This window comes from Dasypus novemcinctus, chromosome 12 (assembly GCF_030445035.2).
Source record: "Dasypus novemcinctus isolate mDasNov1 chromosome 12, mDasNov1.1.hap2, whole genome shotgun sequence".
NCBI classification, from domain to species: Eukaryota; Metazoa; Chordata; class Mammalia; order Cingulata; family Dasypodidae; genus Dasypus; species Dasypus novemcinctus.
Genome location: NC_080684.1, coordinates 13,888,989 through 13,908,097, shown reverse-complemented (window position 1 = coordinate 13,908,097; position 19,109 = coordinate 13,888,989).

Below are 19,109 nucleotides of genomic sequence, written 5' to 3'. Positions count from 1 at the left end.
TTTTCCAGCCCTATATCACAATATTGTCTGCAGGGAAATTGATACTCTCTCCTTCCCACAAGACATCACACTGGTCCATTATATTGATGACAATCATGTTGATTGGACTTAGTGAACAAAAAGTAGCAACTATTCTAGACTTACTGGTAAGGCACTTGCATGTCAGAGGATGGGAGATAAATCCAACAAAAATACAGGAGCCATCTACCTCAGTGAAATTTCTAGGTGTCCAGTGGGGTGGGACATGTCAAGATATCACTTCTAAAGTGAAGGATAAGCTGTTACCTGCCCTGTGACCAAAAACAAGCACAAAACCTAGTTGGCCTTTTTGGATTCTGGAGGCAACATTTCCTCATTTGGGTGTGCTACTCTGAACAATTTACCAAACAAAAGGAGGTTCTGCAACACGTCCAGGCTGCTGTGCAAGCTGCACTGCCGTTTGGGCCATATGATCCAGCAGATTGCCACTTGTTGCTGCAAGTGGCAAATAGAGAAACCATTTGGAGCCTTTGGCAGGCCCGTATGGAAGAATCACAAGGCAGACCCTTAGGATTTTTGAGCAAAGCCTTGACATCCTCTGCAGATAAACTGCTCTCCTTTTGAGAGACAGATTTTGGCCTTGGTAGACACTGAATATTTAGCCATGGGCCACCAAGTTACCATAAGACCTGAGTTGCCTATCATGAGTAAACTTGAGATGCACAGCTGTACTCCAGCATCAAATGGAAGTGAGATATACCAGATAGCGCTCAAGCGGGTCCTGAAGGTACACATAAGTTACAGAGGAAGTGGCCCAAATGCCCTTGGCCCCCACTCCAACCACATTACCTTCTCTTCCCTACCCACAGCTTTGACCTCTTGGGGAGTTCCTTACTATCATTTGACTGAGGAAGAGAAAGTTTAGGCCTGGTTTACAGATGGTGCTATACAATATGCAGTTATCACCTGAAAGGGGGGTAGCACTGCAGCCCCTTTCTTGGATGTCCCTGGAGGACAGTGGTGAGAACAAATCCTTCCAGTAGGCAGGAGTTTGAGCAGTGCACCTGGTTGTCTATTTTGTTTGGAAGGAGAAATAGCCCAAGATGAGTTTGTATAATGATCCATAGACTGTCATGAATGATTTGACTTGAAAGAAGATGATTGGAAAATTGGTGACAAACAGGTCTGGGGAAGAGGTATCTGGATAGACTTTTCTAAGTGGGCAAAATGCATGACAGTATTGTGTCCTGTGCTCACCTTGTTTTCTTATGAGCTTGTCAGAAGAGAAAGATTTTAATAGTCAAATGGATAAGATGACCCATTCAGTGGATACCAGTCAGCCTCTTTCCCCACAACTCCTGTTACTTCCCAATAGGCTCATGAACAAAGTGGCCATGGAGGTAGGGATGGAGGTTATGCATGGGCTCAGCAACATGGACTTCCCCTCACCAAGGCCAACCTGACTACAGCTGCTGTTGGGTGCTCAATCTTCCAGCAGCAGAGGACCCACCCCTCAGCGCCTGATATGGCACCATTTCCCGGGATGATCAGCCTGCTACCTGGTGGCATGTTGATTACATGGGGCCACTTCCATCATGGAAAGGCACTGATTTGTTCTAACTGGAATAGACACATACTCCAGTTATGGATGTGCCTTTCCTGCACACAGTGCTTCTTCTAAAACTATCATCCGTGGACTTATAGAATGTCTTATCCATCACCATGATATTCCACACAGCATTGCTTCTAATCAAGGAGCCCACTTCACAGCAAATGATGTGCTGGGATGAGCATTTGCTCATGGAATTCACTAGTTTTACTGTGTTCCCATGATCCTAAAGCAGCTGGATTGATGAAACAGTGGAATGACCTTTTGAAAACTTAACTGTGGTACAACTAGGTGGCAATACCTTTCAGGGCTGGAACAGTGTTCTCCAGGAGCCTGTGTATGCCCTAAACCATCCTCCATTCTATGGTGCTTTTTCTCCCATAGCCAGGATGCGTGGGTCCAGGAGTCAAGAGGTAGAAATGGGAGTGGCACTGCTTACTATTAGCCCTAGTGATCCACTAGGAAATTTTTTCTTCCTGTCCCTGCAACCTTAAGCTCTGCTGATCTATAGGTCTTAGGTCTAAAAGAAGGAGTGCTTCCACCAGGCAACACAATAACAATTTCTTGAACTGGAATTGACTGCCCACCTGGACACTTTGGGTTCCTCATGAATCAACAGGCAAAAATGAGAATTATTGTACTGGTTGGGGTGATTGATCCTGACTATCAAGTGGAACTAGAACTGCACCTTCACAGTCGAGGTAAAGAACAGTTTGCAGGAAGTGGATGTGGCTCAAGCAATTGAGCTCCTGCCTACCATGTGGGAGGTCCCAGTGCCTCTTAGAGAAGACAAGCAAGACAGTGAGCTGGCATGATAGGCAGGTGCAGCAAACTGATGCAACAACATGATGCAACAAGGAGACACAAAGAGGAACGACAATGAGAGACACAACAAAGTGGGGAGCTGAGGTGGCTCAAGTGATTGAGCACCTCTCTCCCACATGAGAGGTCCCAGGTTCAGTTCCTGGTGCCTCCTAAAGAGTAGACAAGCAGACACAGAAAGCACACAGCAAATGGACACAGAGAGCAGAGAGAGAGAGCAAAACAATGAGGCAGGGGGGCTGTGGGATAGATACATTTTTTAAAATGATACTTAAAGAAAAAGTTTGTTGGAACACAGGGGATTACCTAGAGCTGTATTAAAGTGAATAGAAAACTGCCACAACCTAATCCAGGCAGGACCAACATGACCCAGAAACTTCAGGAATAAAGGCTTGGGTCATTCCACGAGGCAAAGAACCATGGCTTCCTGAGGGTAAAGGGAACATGGAGTGGGTAGTGGAAAAGGTAGTGATAAAATATGAACTACAGGGAAGCAGATTTGGCCCAATGGATGGGGCATCCGCCTATCACATTGGAGGTCCAAGGTTCAAACCCAGGGCCTCCTGATCCATGTGATGAGCTGGCCCATGAGCAGTGCTAATGTGCGCAAGGAGTGCCCGCCACACAGGGGTGTCCCCCGTGTAGGGGAGCCCCACGCGCAAGGAGTGGGCCCCATAGGGAGAGCTGCCCAGCGTAAAAGAAGTACAGCCTGCCCAGGAATGGTGCCACACACATGTAGAGCTGACGCAGCAAGATGACACAGCAGAAATGAGACACAGATTCCGGGTGCCACTGACAAGAATACAAGGGGACACAGAAGAACACACAGCGAATGGACACAGAGAGCAGACAACTGGGGTGGGGAAGGGGAAATAAATAAATTAAAAATAAATCTTCAGAAAAAAAAGAACTACAACCATGTGACCAATTACAGAAATGAGGGCTGTAATGGTTATGAATAGTTCTTCCTTGTTTTGAGTATGTTTGTATTTGCACATAAAGAAAGTATCTTTGTTTTCTTCCCTATCTTATTTACTTACCATATGACATAAGTAGTATTAGTTTCATGTCATAATTTTTAAGCTATAGGATATCAAGTTTAACAGTGAACATTATCCAAAGACTTGCACCCTGTTCTGGAGAGATTTTGTGTGTTTCTGGTTATGCGTAGGGTAATTAAGTATTGTTAGGCAAAAAATATATCTGTTATTGTTTTTATTTAGAGATAAAGGATGGTTTAAGGTGATGTGTATGGTTGCCAAGTTGACAAGGGATGGACTATGATGGTTAGGCTCATGTGTCAACTTGGTCAGGTACTGTTGCCCAGTGGCCTAACTGTTATGTGAGGACATTAAGTGAACTTAACTCATCAGTAAGTATATTGTGTTTATGGCTTATCACATCTACAATCAACTGAGATGATTGCCTTCAGCAATGAGAGGCATTTCATCTAATCGGTTGAAGGCCTTAAAAGGAGAAGTGATAATTTCAGCAGTAAGAAGAGAGAATTTCCATCTCTACTTCAGCCAGCCAGCTTCTACTGGAGAATTCATTGGAGTTCCTTCATTGGAGTTCTGCTTGCAACCTGCCTTACAGAATTTGGATATGTGCATCCCCATAGTTACATGAGACAATTTTATAAAATCTCAAAATATTTATCTCTGTTTCCCTAGAGAAACTTGACTAATACAAAATCCAAATTCATGAAAGATTTTTTCTGTATTTTATGGTTTGGGCTATTATTGCTGATAATTCTGAGTTAATTTTTGTATATGGTGTGAGGTAGGAGTCCAACTTCTTTTTTTTTTTTTTTGCCTGAGGATATCCAGTTTACCCACCACCCTATGTTGAATAGACTATTCTTTCCATCACTCAATGTATGTGGCATAACCTGCTGAAAATCAGATGTATGGGTTCATAGATGTATGGGTTCATTTCTGGACTCTCAATTCTATTGTATTGATCTATATTTTTATCCTTATGCCAGGACTACACTGTTTGGATTACTATGGCTTTGTAGTAAGTTTTAAAACAGGAAGAGTGAATTCCCAAACTTTTGTTTTTTGGTTTCAAGATGGTTTTGGTTATCAGGGGTCCCAATTGATTCCATTTTGAATTCGGTGATTGGCTTTTCAATTTCTGCAAAAATGCTGTAGGCATTTTATGGGGAATGCATTGAATATGTAGATTTCATTTGAATCTTAACAATAGTAAGTCTTCCAATCCCTGTACACAGCATATCTTACCATTATTTAGGTCTTCTTTAATTTCTCTGAGCAGTGTTTTGTTGTTTTCAATGTATACTGCCTTGGGTAAATTTACTCCTAGATATTTTATTCTTTTAGATGCTAATGTAAATGGAATTGTTTTATTAATTTCTACTTAAGATTATTCATTGTTGGTGTGTAGAACCACTTTTATGTATTAATCTTATATCCTGCGAATTGCTGACTTCATTTATTAGCTCTAATAGCTTCTTGTGGATTCTTTGGGATTGCCTATTTAAAGGACCATGTCATTTTCAAATAGAGATAATTTTACTCTTTCCTTTCCAGTTTGAATGCCTTTTCTTTCTTTTTCATGCCTAATTGCTCTGGCTAGCAGGCATGAAATCTATGTCCTTGTATATTTCCTGATTTTAGGGTGGAGGTTTTTGGTCTTTCACCATTAAGTGTAATTTTAACTTGGGCTTTTCATAATTATCATGTTAAGGAAATTTTCTTCTATTCTTTGTTTTGGAATGTTTTTATCAAGTATAATAGTTTTGTTTTGTTTTATCAATTTCTCTCCCCACCCCACCCCCAGTTGTCTGTTCCCTGTGTCCATTCACTGTGTGTTCTGTGTCTGCTTGTATTTTGCCAGCAGCACTGGGAATCTGTGCCTCTTTTTTGTTGTGTCATCTTGTTGCACCAGCTCTCCGTGCGTGCAGTGCCGCTCCTGGGCAGGCTGCACTTTTTTTCACGCTGGGCAGCTCTCCTCGCACATGGGGCTCCGCTACACAGGGAACACCCCTGCATGGCACAGCACTCCTTGCATGCATCAGCACTGTGCTTGGGCCAGCTCATCACATGGGTCAGGAAGCCCTGGGTTTGAATCCTGGACCTCCCATGTGGTAGGCAGATGCTCTATCCATTGAGCCAAATCTGCTTCCCAAGTATAATAGATTTTGTCAAATGTCTTTCCTGTATCAATTGAGATGATTGTGTTGCTTTTTCCCTTCATTTTATTAATGTGGTGTATTACATTGTTTGATTTTCTTATATTAAACCACCCTTGAATAGCTAGGATAAGTCTCACTTGGCCATGGTGTATAATCCTTTTAATATGCTGTTGGATTTAATATGCTTTTAATATGCTGTTGTAGAATTTTGTTGAGCAATTTTGCATGCATATACATAAAGAAAATTGGTCCATAATTTTATTTTTTAATGATGTCTTTATCTGGCTTTGGTATCAGTAATGTAGGTTAGAGTTAGGAAGTAGTCCCTCCTCTTCAATTTTTTTGGAAGTGCTTGAGGATTGGTGTTATATCTTGTTTAAATGTTTGGTTGACTTCACTAGTGAACTTTTCTGGTCCTGGAATTTTCTTTTTTGATTACTAAGTCAATCTCTTTACTTATTATAGGTCTGTTGAGAATTTCTGTTTCTTCTGGATTAAGTGTGGGTAGTTTGTGTGTTTCTAGGAATTTGTCCTTTTCATCTAGATAATCCAGTTTGTTGGTGTACAATTGTTCATATATCTATTCATATAAGCTCATATATGTATTCTTTCGTCATTTTAAATTTTTCATTTGTCTTTAAAAAAAAATACATAGATCACTGCGACGGTTTGCTCGGTCGGTAGAGGTGGGGTCTGGCTGCAGACGAGGGGTTGGTCCAGCTCAGGACGAGGGGTCGGTCCCGTTTGGGACGAGGGGTCAGTCCGGCAGCAGATGAGGGGTCGGTCTCACAGGGGTTGCGCGGTTCAGCTGATGGGGTCACCCGGAGAAGCAGGCGACGAACTGGGGACAAGGGAGGCCAGGCCCTTGTCGGGGGCTCTCAGGACTGGAGGGCGCACGGCAGAAGAACTACCGTGGAGACAAGGTAAACACGCAAGTCCACTTTATTGAGGGAGAGGCAACAGTTTTATAGGGGCTGGGGAAGGCTGATTGGTCGAAGCCATGCCCTGTTCTGATTGGTTGCCGGAGAAAGGTCAGTGGGCGGTACTGGATGGGGGAGGGGTGGTGATTAGGGATTGGCTGTTGCTGTTGCTGGGGGAAGTGGCAGGATTTAGTGATTGGTGGCTGCTGTTGCTGGGGTAGAGCGCAGACTTGAGTTTCCCACCCACGTCTGGCTGTTGCTGCTGTCGGGGGGAGGGAAAAGGGCAGACTGGATTTTTCCGCCCACGCCTGGCTATTGCTGCTGTCGGGGGAGGGGAAAAGGGCAGACTGGAATTTTCGAAGAAGGGTGCCGCCCCACAAGGCATCATGTGGCGCCATCCAGGAGGAGGGGCGGCCGCGGAAGCATGGCTGCCGAGAAGGGGAGACCCGAGGGCACTCTGCGCCCATGCCGAGCTTCCTTCAGGGGTGGCGGTGGGCCCAACCAACCACCCTATTATGGGGGCAGCGGAATTAAGCCTACTGCAGCCGCTCCCCCGCCAGGCCAGCAAACCACACTTCAGCCCGAGGGGTGACCACAGATCACAAAAAATTTTACATTAAAAAATATAAGAGGTTCCCATATATCCAACACCCCACCTAACCCCACTTCTCCCACATCAACAACCTCTTTCATCATTGTGGTACATTTATTGCATTTGGTGACTACATTTTAGAGCACTGCTACACCACATGGATTATAGTTTACACTCTCCCCTAGTCCATTCAGTGGGTTATGGCAGGATATATAATGTCCTGCATCTGGTCCCTGCAATATCATTCAGGACAACTCCAAGTCCCAAAAATTCACCCACATCAAACCTCTTCTTCCTTCTCCCTGCCTTCAGAAACTCCTGTGGCCACTCTCTCCACATCAATGATACAATTTCTTCCATTGCTAGAGTCACAATAGTTCTAGAGTAGAATACCAGTAAGTCCACTCTAATCCATATTTTATTCCTCCATCTTGTGGACCCTGGGATGGTGATGTCCAGTCCATCTCTAAATTGAGAGGAGGCTTAGATCCCACATGGCTGATGTATGTGATTCTCCTGCTTGCCGTTGTAGACACTCTTGGTTCCCTGGTGTGGTGGTTGACCATCTTCACCATCCTGTTAGCTGACCTGTGTAAGTCCAATGAACCAGAGAGTAGGTGTTGCAACTCTGCTAAGGTTTAGGGCCCAGCTGGCACATGGCTAGTCCAGAGATTCAAGTCTCCTGAGTGTATACCAACTCCAGCACCAACGACAGGTTCAGTAAAAGTGAAGAAGAGGCATGTGTAGAAAGGCCACATCTGAGTCCCACTCCATCACACTCAGGAACACAAATTCCAAAGTGGGGCCCACTGGCAAGGCACTGAACTCACAGCCATTTGCCTGACTGTAGAGCCAGTGTGCCTTCACAGCTCTCAGGAGCACCAGTACATGGGGTTGTATCTACCTTGACTATCTCTGGGATCCTGCTGAGACGTGCATAAGCGCAACCCCTATGATGACCTCCCAACTCATTTTGAAGTGTCTTAGCCATAAAAACTCATTTATCTTTACCATTTTCCCCTTTTATTCAAGTTTATTCAAGTCTTTTTCTAGTTGCATCACCAGCTGGTGATTGGTAGTAATCCCTCAGCACCAGGGAGGCTCATCCCTGGGAGTCATGTCCCACACTTGTGGGGGAGGTAATGCATTTACATGCTGAGTTTGGCTTAGAGAGTGGCCACATTTGAGCAACATCTCAGGAGGTAACTCTTAGGCACCCTGCAGCTGTAGGCCTAGTTGAAATTTCAGGGACACAGGCTCAGAAGCATAGTCATAAGTATCAAGGGCCCATTGTTGGACCATCCTTACTGGCCTTTGCCCTGGCACTTGGGGGATTATTGCTGTTCCATTGGGGAATGTGACAGAGCTCTCCCAGCTAGGAATTCAGCACTCCCTCAGTTGTCATGTGTAACTCTACCTACTATGACAATGCTGAACAAATATCTGAATGTTTTTATATATCCTATATACATGACCTGGAGAACTCCCTCCCAACCATGTGTCCCCCATCAGTGACACCCCACGCCAGTGCTCCTCCCCTGACTGTTCATCTTGTCATAGTGTGTTATATCATTGAGTGGAGACCCATACAATGAGCAGGAAGGTGTTGTACCCCCATCCTGGGGAGGCCTCATGTTCTCAAACAGAAGGGAGGGTGTCTCTGAAGAGCATTGGTGGCTCCAATTGGGAGAACAATCTAGTGTGTCAAGCCCTCACCATTACTGCAAGTATCTGTGAATCTGGTCCTTCAAGCAGTGAAGCTTGGTTGTCACTGTGGGCCCCAAGGAGAGGGGGAGAGAGGAATAGAATAGATGGAAAAGGGGGTAACTGGGGGGCAATGGAAGTGTTCTACAAGATCGTGCAATGATGGATATAGGCCATGCTAAATTTCACCAAAAATTTATAAAAGTGTATAGTCTAAAATGTAAATTACAATGTAAACCATGATGTAATTAAAAATTTAGAATATTGTACAATCTAAAATATAAACCATAATGTAAACCAAAATGGAACCATGGTTAGTAGCTATGTTTCAGTATCTGTATATCAGTTGTAGCAAATATAACATCCACGTGTAAAAAGATCACTGCTAGGAAAGGGAGAAAAGGGTTTCATGTTGGGTATATGGGAGTTCCCTATATTTACTGTGATCTAAAACTTTTTTGAAGACAAATTTAAAAATTAAAGAAAAAAAGGATGTAGACACTGAGGAAGGAATGGAAGAGATTGCCTTGCCACTGTACATACACAGCAATACCTATTACAGTGATGAACGGCAAAATGTCAAAAACAAAGTTTTATGATTTTTTTCATTTTTTCATACTCCAATGTATACTTTTAGTTTTTCAAATTAGTATGTATTCTATTTCTAACCTTTAAACCTATCATTACTATTTCATCTTCCTACTAATTGAGTTTGGCAATCTATTAGGCTTCATTTTTGAAGAAGTTTTAGATCACAGAGGGGTTCATGTATGTATTCTTTATAATCTTTTTATTTCTGTAAGATCAGTAGTAAATCTACCACTTTTATTTCTGATTTTAGATGTTTACATTTTCTCTTTTTTTTTCTTTGTCAGTCTAGCTAAAAGTTTGCCAACTTTATTGATCTTTTGAAAGAAGCAGCTTTTGGTTTTGTTGAGTGTGTCTTTTGATGTAAGTAGCTTCATGTCTTTTTTGGAAACAAATATGTCATAAAGAAATGGCATAAATAAATTCTCATTGCTTAAGAAGAAAACAAATTATAGATTATTAACATATTTATGCTTCAGATAGCTGAGTGGTTGAGATTAAGACTTTCTTGGCAAGATCAGTATTCTTAGTAAGTACAAAAATAAGTAATGAATGACAGTGGTTTAATAGTTATAGCCACACTCATTCATTCACATATTATTTACGGCTGCTTTTGAGCTACAACAGCAGAGATCATTTCATCTGCAGAGCCTAAAATATATATTAACTGGCTCTTTAGAAAAATTTTCCCAACCTCTGATTTAGAAAAGGGATTTCCATTTTTTACGATAGATAAGAAACTTGTAATCACACTAATATACTGCCCTAACCAAATTGGGCTTATCCATACCTGTCAATTGATCTAGGAGTGTAGGCATTGGCACCATGGCACAGCACACTGGTGATCAAATGTCTTTTTACAAATATATTTTATTAATTAATTTATTCAATGAGAAATCTCTGTATATGGATAAGTGAAATAGATACACATATAAACTAACAATACTTTATGCATTTATTTTATGAGTTCAGATTTATAACATTTACATATTATAAAATGAATCAATAAGAAAAGGAGCTTTAGATGAATGCAGAATTTTGAACTTTTTACTCTGGAGAACAGTCAATATCTGATTTGTTTCAGTGTACTGCATTTATGTTTGTTTGAGGTATTGGGCTGAGGATTGAATCAGGACCTTGTATGGGGGAAGTTGGCACTCAGCCACTGAGCCACCTTGGCTCGCTTGAGTTGGTCTTTCGTTTGTCTGCTGTTTTCCATTTTGTTTTATTTACAGGAGGCATTGGGGACTGAACCTAGGATTTCCCATGTGGGAAGCAGGTGCTCAATTGCTTGAGCCACATCCACTTCCTCAATTTTTGATGATACAATTGGTAGAAAAAACGGATTTGCACAAAGTATTTGCAAATGCAAACTGTTAACAGTTTGCCTGAGATCTTGGGATATTCTTTCATCAAACTGACCCAGAAGCTTGAAAGAGGAGTAAAACATTTTGATTCAAATCTAAAACTCAAATAATGTATTTACCATCTGATGACATTCCTTGCCATAAATATGAAAGTCAGACAAAAACCTCCCCTAACTTAGAGCAAATGTCATAATATTTTAATGCAATGAGAAACATGGAGGACTTTTTGGTATTCTACAGCTTACTCTCTTGTTGGGATGAGATATGCCTGAACCTTGCCTGGCAAAATTAATTGACATTGGTGCCAGTAAGCTGTCATAGAATCTGCACTTGCGTGATTTTCTGTAATTATGCATGCACAGGCCTGGTTTTTAAAAAAAGGTTTTGCAGAACTACAACCTTCAAAATCTTTGACATAGTTTCAAGATGTTCAGATAGATGGACAGAGATAGCAAAAAAAAAAGCATGGTTCCCAGAATTGCCCCAAAATGAGTTTGCCTGGCAGTAGAAGTGATTGTCTGACAAGAGGAGACAACCCTATCCCCAAATGTGCCACCATACACAAATTGTTTCATAGTCTCTCCTCTTTGTTGCTCTCATTGCCTGTCACTTTTTCCTGCTAGTCCAAGAACTCCATGAGTGTCGGAACCTTGTCTCTCTCATTCTTGACTGTGTATGACTGTTTTGTCTGAATCTAGAACAGTGCCTGGAATATAATTGGCCCCATAAATACTTGCTGAATGAATGACTGAGCCTCCTTCTTTTCTATTACTGTTACCATCAGGGGCTCTCCTGGTGCTTCGCAGAAGCACGAAGTATGATGGAAACCCCTGACCATGTGTTCTGGCAGTGGCCTTATATATGGGTCACTCTCCTTGATCCTTACGATAGCTTCCCAGCTGTTCTCCTCAGTTCCACTCTCTTGCCTCTCCAATCCATCCTTACTGCTGCCTGAACTACTATCCTAAAGTAAATTTGGGTCATCTCTTTTTCTTAATTGTTGTATCCTCAAAAACCTTCCATGCATCCTCAGTGCCCACAGGATAAAACTCAAACTATGTTGCTGTTCTAGACCCTCCATGAGTTGGCCCTGACATATCTTTCCAGTCTCATGTTCTACTTATGTCACATCTCCTAAGCCCCAATCATAGTGGACTTCCCATCAATCCTCAATTATGCCCTTCTCTCTCCTCTGCCTATTTAACATGTGACTTGGGAAGCGGATATGGCTCAGATGACTGGGCTCCCACCTACCACATGGGTGGTTGCTGGTTTGGATCCTGGTGCCTCCTAAAGAAGACAGGGAGCTGGCATAATGGGCAGGTGTGGCAAGCTGACACAACAAGATATACAAGAAGAAAAAACATAATGAGAGACACAACAAAGCAGGGAGCAGAGGTTCCCACTGCCTCCTTAAGAAGACAGTGAACTGACATGACAGGCAGGTGTGAAGAGCTAACACAACAAGATGATGCAACAAGATGACACAACAAGAGACACAGGGAAGAAAAAACATAATGAGAGACACAACAAAGCAGAGAGCAGAGGTGGCTCAAGCAGTTAGGCTTCTCCCTTCTCCCACATCAGAGGTCCTGGGTTTGGCTCTTGGTGCCTCCTAAAGAAACAACGAAGATGAAGACAAAACAAGTGAAAAACAACAAGGGGGTGGGGTGAAATAAGTAAATAAAATGAGTCTTTTTTTTTAAGTGTTTAATTAAAAAAAAAACCACAAAAATCAAACAACAACAAAAATAACCATTGTTCTTTTTACTCTGTTTCCATAGCCCAATGGCAGTTCTCAAAGTGTGGTTACTGGGAAACGGACTTTGGCCCAGTGGTTAGGGCCTCTGTCTACCATATGGGAGGTCCGCGGTTCAAACCCTGGGCCTCCTTGACCCGTGTGGAGCTGGCCATGCGCAGTGCTGATGCGCGCAAGGAGTGCCGAGCCACGCAAGGGTGTCCCCCGCGTGGGGGAGCCCCACGCGCAAGGAGTGCGCCCGTGAGGAGAGCCGCCCAGCATGAAAAGAAAGAGCAGCCTGCCCAGGAATGGCGCCGCCCACACTTCCCGTGCCGCTGACGACAACAGAAGCAGACAAAGAAACAAGACGCAGCAAATAGACACCAAGAACAGACAACCAGGGGAGGAGGGTGGAATTAAATAAATAAATAAATCTTTAAAAAAAAAAAAAAGTGTGGTTACTGATCAGCAGCAAATTTGCTAAATAAGAAACTTTTCAGGCCCCACCATACACGTACTGAAAAATATTCTGGGTTGGGTCAATCTATGAACAAGGCTTCCAGCAGATTCTAAGGCACAGAAAAGTTTGAGAGCCATTGCCATAGGACCTGCTTTAGGATATTAGACTACCTTAACTTCCGGTTAGTTATTTGCTCTTATTAGAATGCAAACCTGAAGATAACAACCAGATTTTATCTTTTATCTTTTTTATCCCCACTACAATGAAGCGCATTGAAAATGAAACAAATTACTTACTAGTATGTTGGGTAGTTGATTCTACTTCTTCAGTCAATAAAATTTACAGTTTCCTCCTCTGCAAACAAAATTATTTTATTTATTTGGAAAGGAAGAACATGCCTACTCTAGATCATATTATATCATCTATCACATAGGCTTCAGTTCACCTGCAGCATTTCTAAATGATGAATCCTGGACTTGAATCGCAGAAACCCAATAAGAAGAATGTGTTCAAAGGGGAGACTGATTTGTGGAACTAGTTGCCTAGTTAGGACTTAGGATTTACAGCCATGCCTCTCAGACTTTAACTTTGCTAATGAATCACCTAGGAATCTTTTTTTTTTTTTGTCTTTATTTTTTTAATATTACATTAAAAAAATATGAGGTCCCCAAATACCCCCCACCCCCCTCACCCCACTCCTCCCCCCATAGCAACAATCTCCACCATCATCATGAGACATTGATTGCATTTGGTGAATACATCTCTGAGCACCACTGCACCTCATGGTCAATGGTCCACATCATGGTCCACACCATAGCCCACACTCTCCCACAGTCCACCCAGTGGGCCATGGGAGGACATACAATGTCCGGTAACTGTCCCTGCAGCATCACCCAGGACAACTCCAAGTCCCGAAAACGCCCCCACATCTCATCTCTTCCTCCCATTCCCCACACCCAGCAGCCACCATGGCCACTTTCTCCACACCAATACCACATTTTCTTCGATTACTAATCATAATAGTTCATGAATAGAATATCAGTAAGTCCACTCTAATCCTTACTCTCTTCCTCCGTCCTGTGGACCTTGGATTGGTTGTGTCCATTCCACATCTATATCAAGAGGGGGCTTAGATTCCACGTGGGTGCTGGATGCACTCCTCCTGCTTTCATTTGTAGGCACTCTTGGCTCCCTGATGTGGTGGTTGACCTTCTTCAACTCCATGTTAGCTGAGTGGAGTAAGTCCAATAAACCAGAGTGTAGGAGCTGAAGTCTGTTGAGGCTCAGGGCCTGGCTATCATATGGTCAGTGCATAGATTCAGATCCCCTGGGTATATATTAAACCCCAGCACCAACTACAGTTCTGGTAAAAGTAACAGGAGAGGCTTATGAAAAAAGATCACATCTGAGTCCAGCTCCGCCACACAGAAACACAAACTCCAAAGAAGGGCCAACTGACATGGCACTGAACTCCATCTGCCATGACCACAGAACCTGTGGGTCTCTGTAGCCCCACCTGGGAATCTTGTTTCACTGCTGTTTCCGGTTCCGTTTGCAGATTCAGTAGGTCGGCGGAAGGGCCTGAGAGTGCAGTTCTCAGGCCTTCCCAGGTGAGGCTGATTTCTGCTGGTCTGAATGACCTCAGAGAAATTTTTACACATGACCTATCATCCTGCAACTTCCTGGTATGCCGAAAATGGCACAGGGGCATTTTATGTGCAGTACAACTTCTTTGTTTCACTTATATTCATGCATAGGCCAGAGGCCCTGGCCAACAGGGCCTGAAATTCGAATGACCTGGGGGTGCTTTTATTTTTTTAATATATTTTTAATTTATTTTTAAAAGATACTTAGATTACATAAATGTTACATAATAAGAATATAAGGAATTCCCATATGCCCCACTTCCCATACCCCCCACTCCTCCCACACTAACAACTTCTTTCATTAGTGTGGTACAGTCATTGCAATTGATGAACACATTTTGGAGCATTGCCCCTAAGCATGGATTCTAGTTTACATTGTAGTTTTTGCTTTTAAACACGAGCAATGCCCAGGGAGTCTGACTGAATTAACCACTGCCCTAGGCGATGAAGCAAAAGGGGCTTCAATTGTTATGCTCTACACAGCGTGGCTATTAGTCTGCCCTTGAGAAATTTCCGTCTCAGTGCCGAGATGGAAGGATGCCTAGTAAGAAAAGATTTATCATCATTAAAATTATTACGTGAAAAATAAAAGCAAACCTCGATTTTGATCTGAAGTATGACAGGGCACTTCTTAAGATGGAAACTAAAGAGGCCTGCGGATGCATTTACCCTTCCCTGGAAACAGTCCTGTGCCTAAGGCAGCTGTCACTAGGAAAGGGATGGAAGCGCTTGCTTCCCAACCTGTGCGATGCTTATGACGGCAACAACGACACACTTTCAGGAAATACCCTGCAGTGGACGGAAGTATTGCTCCCACTTCTTCATTCCCTCCTAGGAATGGAGTTACAGGTATCCACGCCCTTGCTATGGGACTTCGTCGGCCCACAAGAGTGTGTCCTTGTGTCATCCCTGCTGGGCGGGGCCAGGCGACTTGGCTTGACCAATGGAATGTCATTACTCCAGCAAATGTCATTACTCCAGGGCCTAAATGTGCCCGAGTGACTTTGCTTGGCCTCTTGCGTTGCTGCCATTCCACAACAAGATCGCACCCAGGGCTGATTCGCAGGAGCTGGGGAGCAGCTCAGGTATCTGCATTTGTTAAATACCACAGACCTCCTGGTTTGAAGGGCTGGGAAGTTAAAGAGGTCCCGGAGATGCATTTTGTCCAAATCGTTATGCGATCTTAATTAAACATCTAGAAACGTTCTTATGGAATGATTTCTGTGATGTCACTGTCACCATTTAATTGTGAAACACGAATACTGGTGAGTGCTTCATAAAGTCAAAGGTATTCAGTTTACGGATGTCTTTATTCTCATATCATGGTATTTCCTCCTTTTTTTGGTTAAAATGGTTTTTATGATTGTGGTGATAGCTGATTAACTATGCTTTTTTTTTTTTTTCCTAACTCAGCAAAATTAAAAGTCAGACGTCTTATGTCTATCTCTGATTTTGAGGACTCACGGGGTGAGAGCACAATACTGTTGGTATCTGAACCCAAAAGCTGGGGGAGCCCCTTTATAATCTATTAACTTTGCCCAAGTGGATAAACTGAACATAGAGGCTGAGGATTACACCAACCCACAGTCTAGGGTCCTTCCCAGTGGCTGGTCATATTAGCAAAATATCCCTTAACAGAAACCTATACTAATTAGTTGCTATAATTTAGGGATATAATTTGTCATCATTTTTGTTCAGAACAGCATCTCAAGTCAGTGAGACTTCGCAGAAATCAAGGATGGAGAAAACAGATTTTAGCTAAGCAAATGCAGGGTTTACAATGAACCACACACCAAATCATACAAACATGTCAAAATCCCTCTTCCTAACAGTTAATGCTCTGAGATGTTCTAAAATGATAAGCTGTTAATCCCTTCTTCTGGGGGTTCTAGTGGACTGTCAAAATCCTGGTAGTATCACCTGATGCGTTTTCAATATTAAAAGAAAACAATTGGCGACATCTTCACAAATATGTCGTACTGCTGACCTGAGACAAGCTGTACCAGTTGGCCGTGAACCGGTCGTTCAGGCTGGGAGTGGCATCAACCCCTTCAGTCCCACAAGGCAGCTGTGGTGCAGCCGAAGGCCCTGGGCTGGCAAGGCCTGGGCCCGGTCCTGCCTGTGCCTCTTGCACCTGCATGACCTTGGCCAGGCTGCCTGGGCCTCAGTTTACTTACCTCTACAAGGAAGGGTTTAGCTTACGTGGCTTCAAAGGAGCTTTCCAGATCTGAAATCCTATGGTATTACTTACTTTAGTATAATAACATCTCCAAATAGAGAGGGGAAAATGAGGCCCATTTATTTCTCACCATATCCTTAAGGCAATGTGTTTGCAAATGAGGAAACAGACCCAAGGAAAGATTAGGTAACTTGCCTAAAATCACAGACTTCGTACTTGATCTTTTGAATCCAGAAATTAATATATAGAGATCTACTTTTTTCAAAAAACCATTGTCTAGATTTTACTTTGGGCAGATATTAAAATTATTTTTGCCCTTTTAAATGGATTGTTAGAGCTAGGAGAATTTTTTAAAAATTTGTAATTGAAATAAACTATACCTAAACACTAAGTGCCCTGACTTTGGAAAGTCTTTAAATCTTCCCTTCTAGAGAGAGAAATCAAAACCAGTTCAATGAGCCAAAGGGTGATGGAAAAATGTTGATGATAGATGATGGTGATGGTAGCATAACACAATGAACTAACAGCACTGAAGTATGTATTTCAATGTGGTTAAAGGGGGAAATCTTAGGTTGTATTTATGTTACTGGAATAAAAATTTAAAAACCCATTGGACTACACAACCCAAACTGGGAACCTTAATGTAAATCACGGGCTATAGTTAATAGTACAACATAATAAATTTCATTCATCTGTTGTAACAAATACACCACACTAATGCAAGGTGTTAAAAATGGGAGGAGTATATATGGGAACTTTGTATTTTCCACATTATTTTTCTGTAAACTTACAACTTCTCTTATAAAAACAAAAAAAAACCACAATTCAATGAGCTAAGCAACTCCTTGTTTCTCTCCCCCATGTTACTGTATGCGTGTGGATGTGTACATGTGGAGAAAGAGATTAGTAAATAATCTTGTTTTAAGCCATCATTTTTTACTCATACTCATTATGTTATAGAAATTATCTGTGATTTGTAAAACCTTGCTCAGATGAAACCCTGCCATCCTGAGTTTAAGGAGATTGAAGCACAGAAGGGTTAATTGACTTTCTCAAGGTCACACAGAAAATTACAGTCAAGGGTAGGATTTGAATTTAGGTTTCCTGACTCGGATGCTTTCTCCCACAGTGTCAATTTGGATTACCCCTTCCTTTGAGAGACTTGAGGACTCTTAGGAAATGCATCACTAATAATCACAGCACGCTTGGACATGGGCTCAGGTGGCATTCCCAGGTAACAGATGATGGGTTTTGAACAGAAAGTAGGGTGACTTAGAGCATAAGTTCACAAGCAAATAAACTGTGAGGGTTACCTGGGTTTTTACTAAAAGTCAATCTGGGGGTTCCACACTGGGATTCCATCTTTTTACCTGGACTGACCATTCCCAATGGCCAGCAAGCATTTGTGGTTTTTTTTGTTTTTTAAAAGATTTATTTATTCCCCTCCCCCCCGCCCACCTGCGTTGTCTGCTTTCTGTGTCCATTTGCTGTGTGTTCTTCTGTGTCTGCTTGTCTTCTCATTAGGTTGCTCTGGGAACCGATCCTGGGATCTTCCGGAGTGGGAAAGAGGCGATCACTCTCTTGTGCCACCTCAGCTTCCTGTTCTGCTATCTCTTATTGTCTCTCCTCTGTGTCTCTTGTTGCATCATCTTGCTGCACCAGCGTCCTGTGTCAGCTGGCACTCCTGTGGGGGGGCACTCCTACGCAGGGCAGCATTCCCGGGGTAGCTCTCCCACGTGGGCCAGCACTCTACGTGGGCCAGCTCTCCACATGGGCCAGCTTGCCCTCCCCAGGAGGCCCTGGGCCTTGAACCCTGGACCTCCTATATGGTGGATGGGAGCCCAACTGCTTGAGCCACATCCATTTCCCAGCATTTGTTTTTAATGTGGTGCTATCCCTGGGACTAATACATTCAAGGGCATAAGGACTTTATCCCTTGTGTATGATTTTTATCCCTTTTCTTTTTCTTTTTTTTCTTTTTTTAGTAGAAACAGATTTTGGTATATTTTATAAGAACTCCTCTGATGGTACTGCGTATATCGTATTCAAACAAGTCTCCACAACCCTAATTAGAATATTGTTTTATTACACTGCACATTTCCTAAATCTCACACTAATTAAATGTATATTGTACTTCATTATTACTAACAAACAACTATCTGCAGTCAAGATTTATGGCTGTGTACTGCGGTGGTTGACGACTGTATCAGCATTTCAATTTCAAATGCGTTTCAGGGGTTTAGAGCTTATCTGGAAAATTAATTGCAGCTGAAAACCTGGCACAGCCCATTCCTACTCAGACCAGCCTGGGGCCCCCTGTAGCTCGCAGCTCCTTTTTCTGGAAC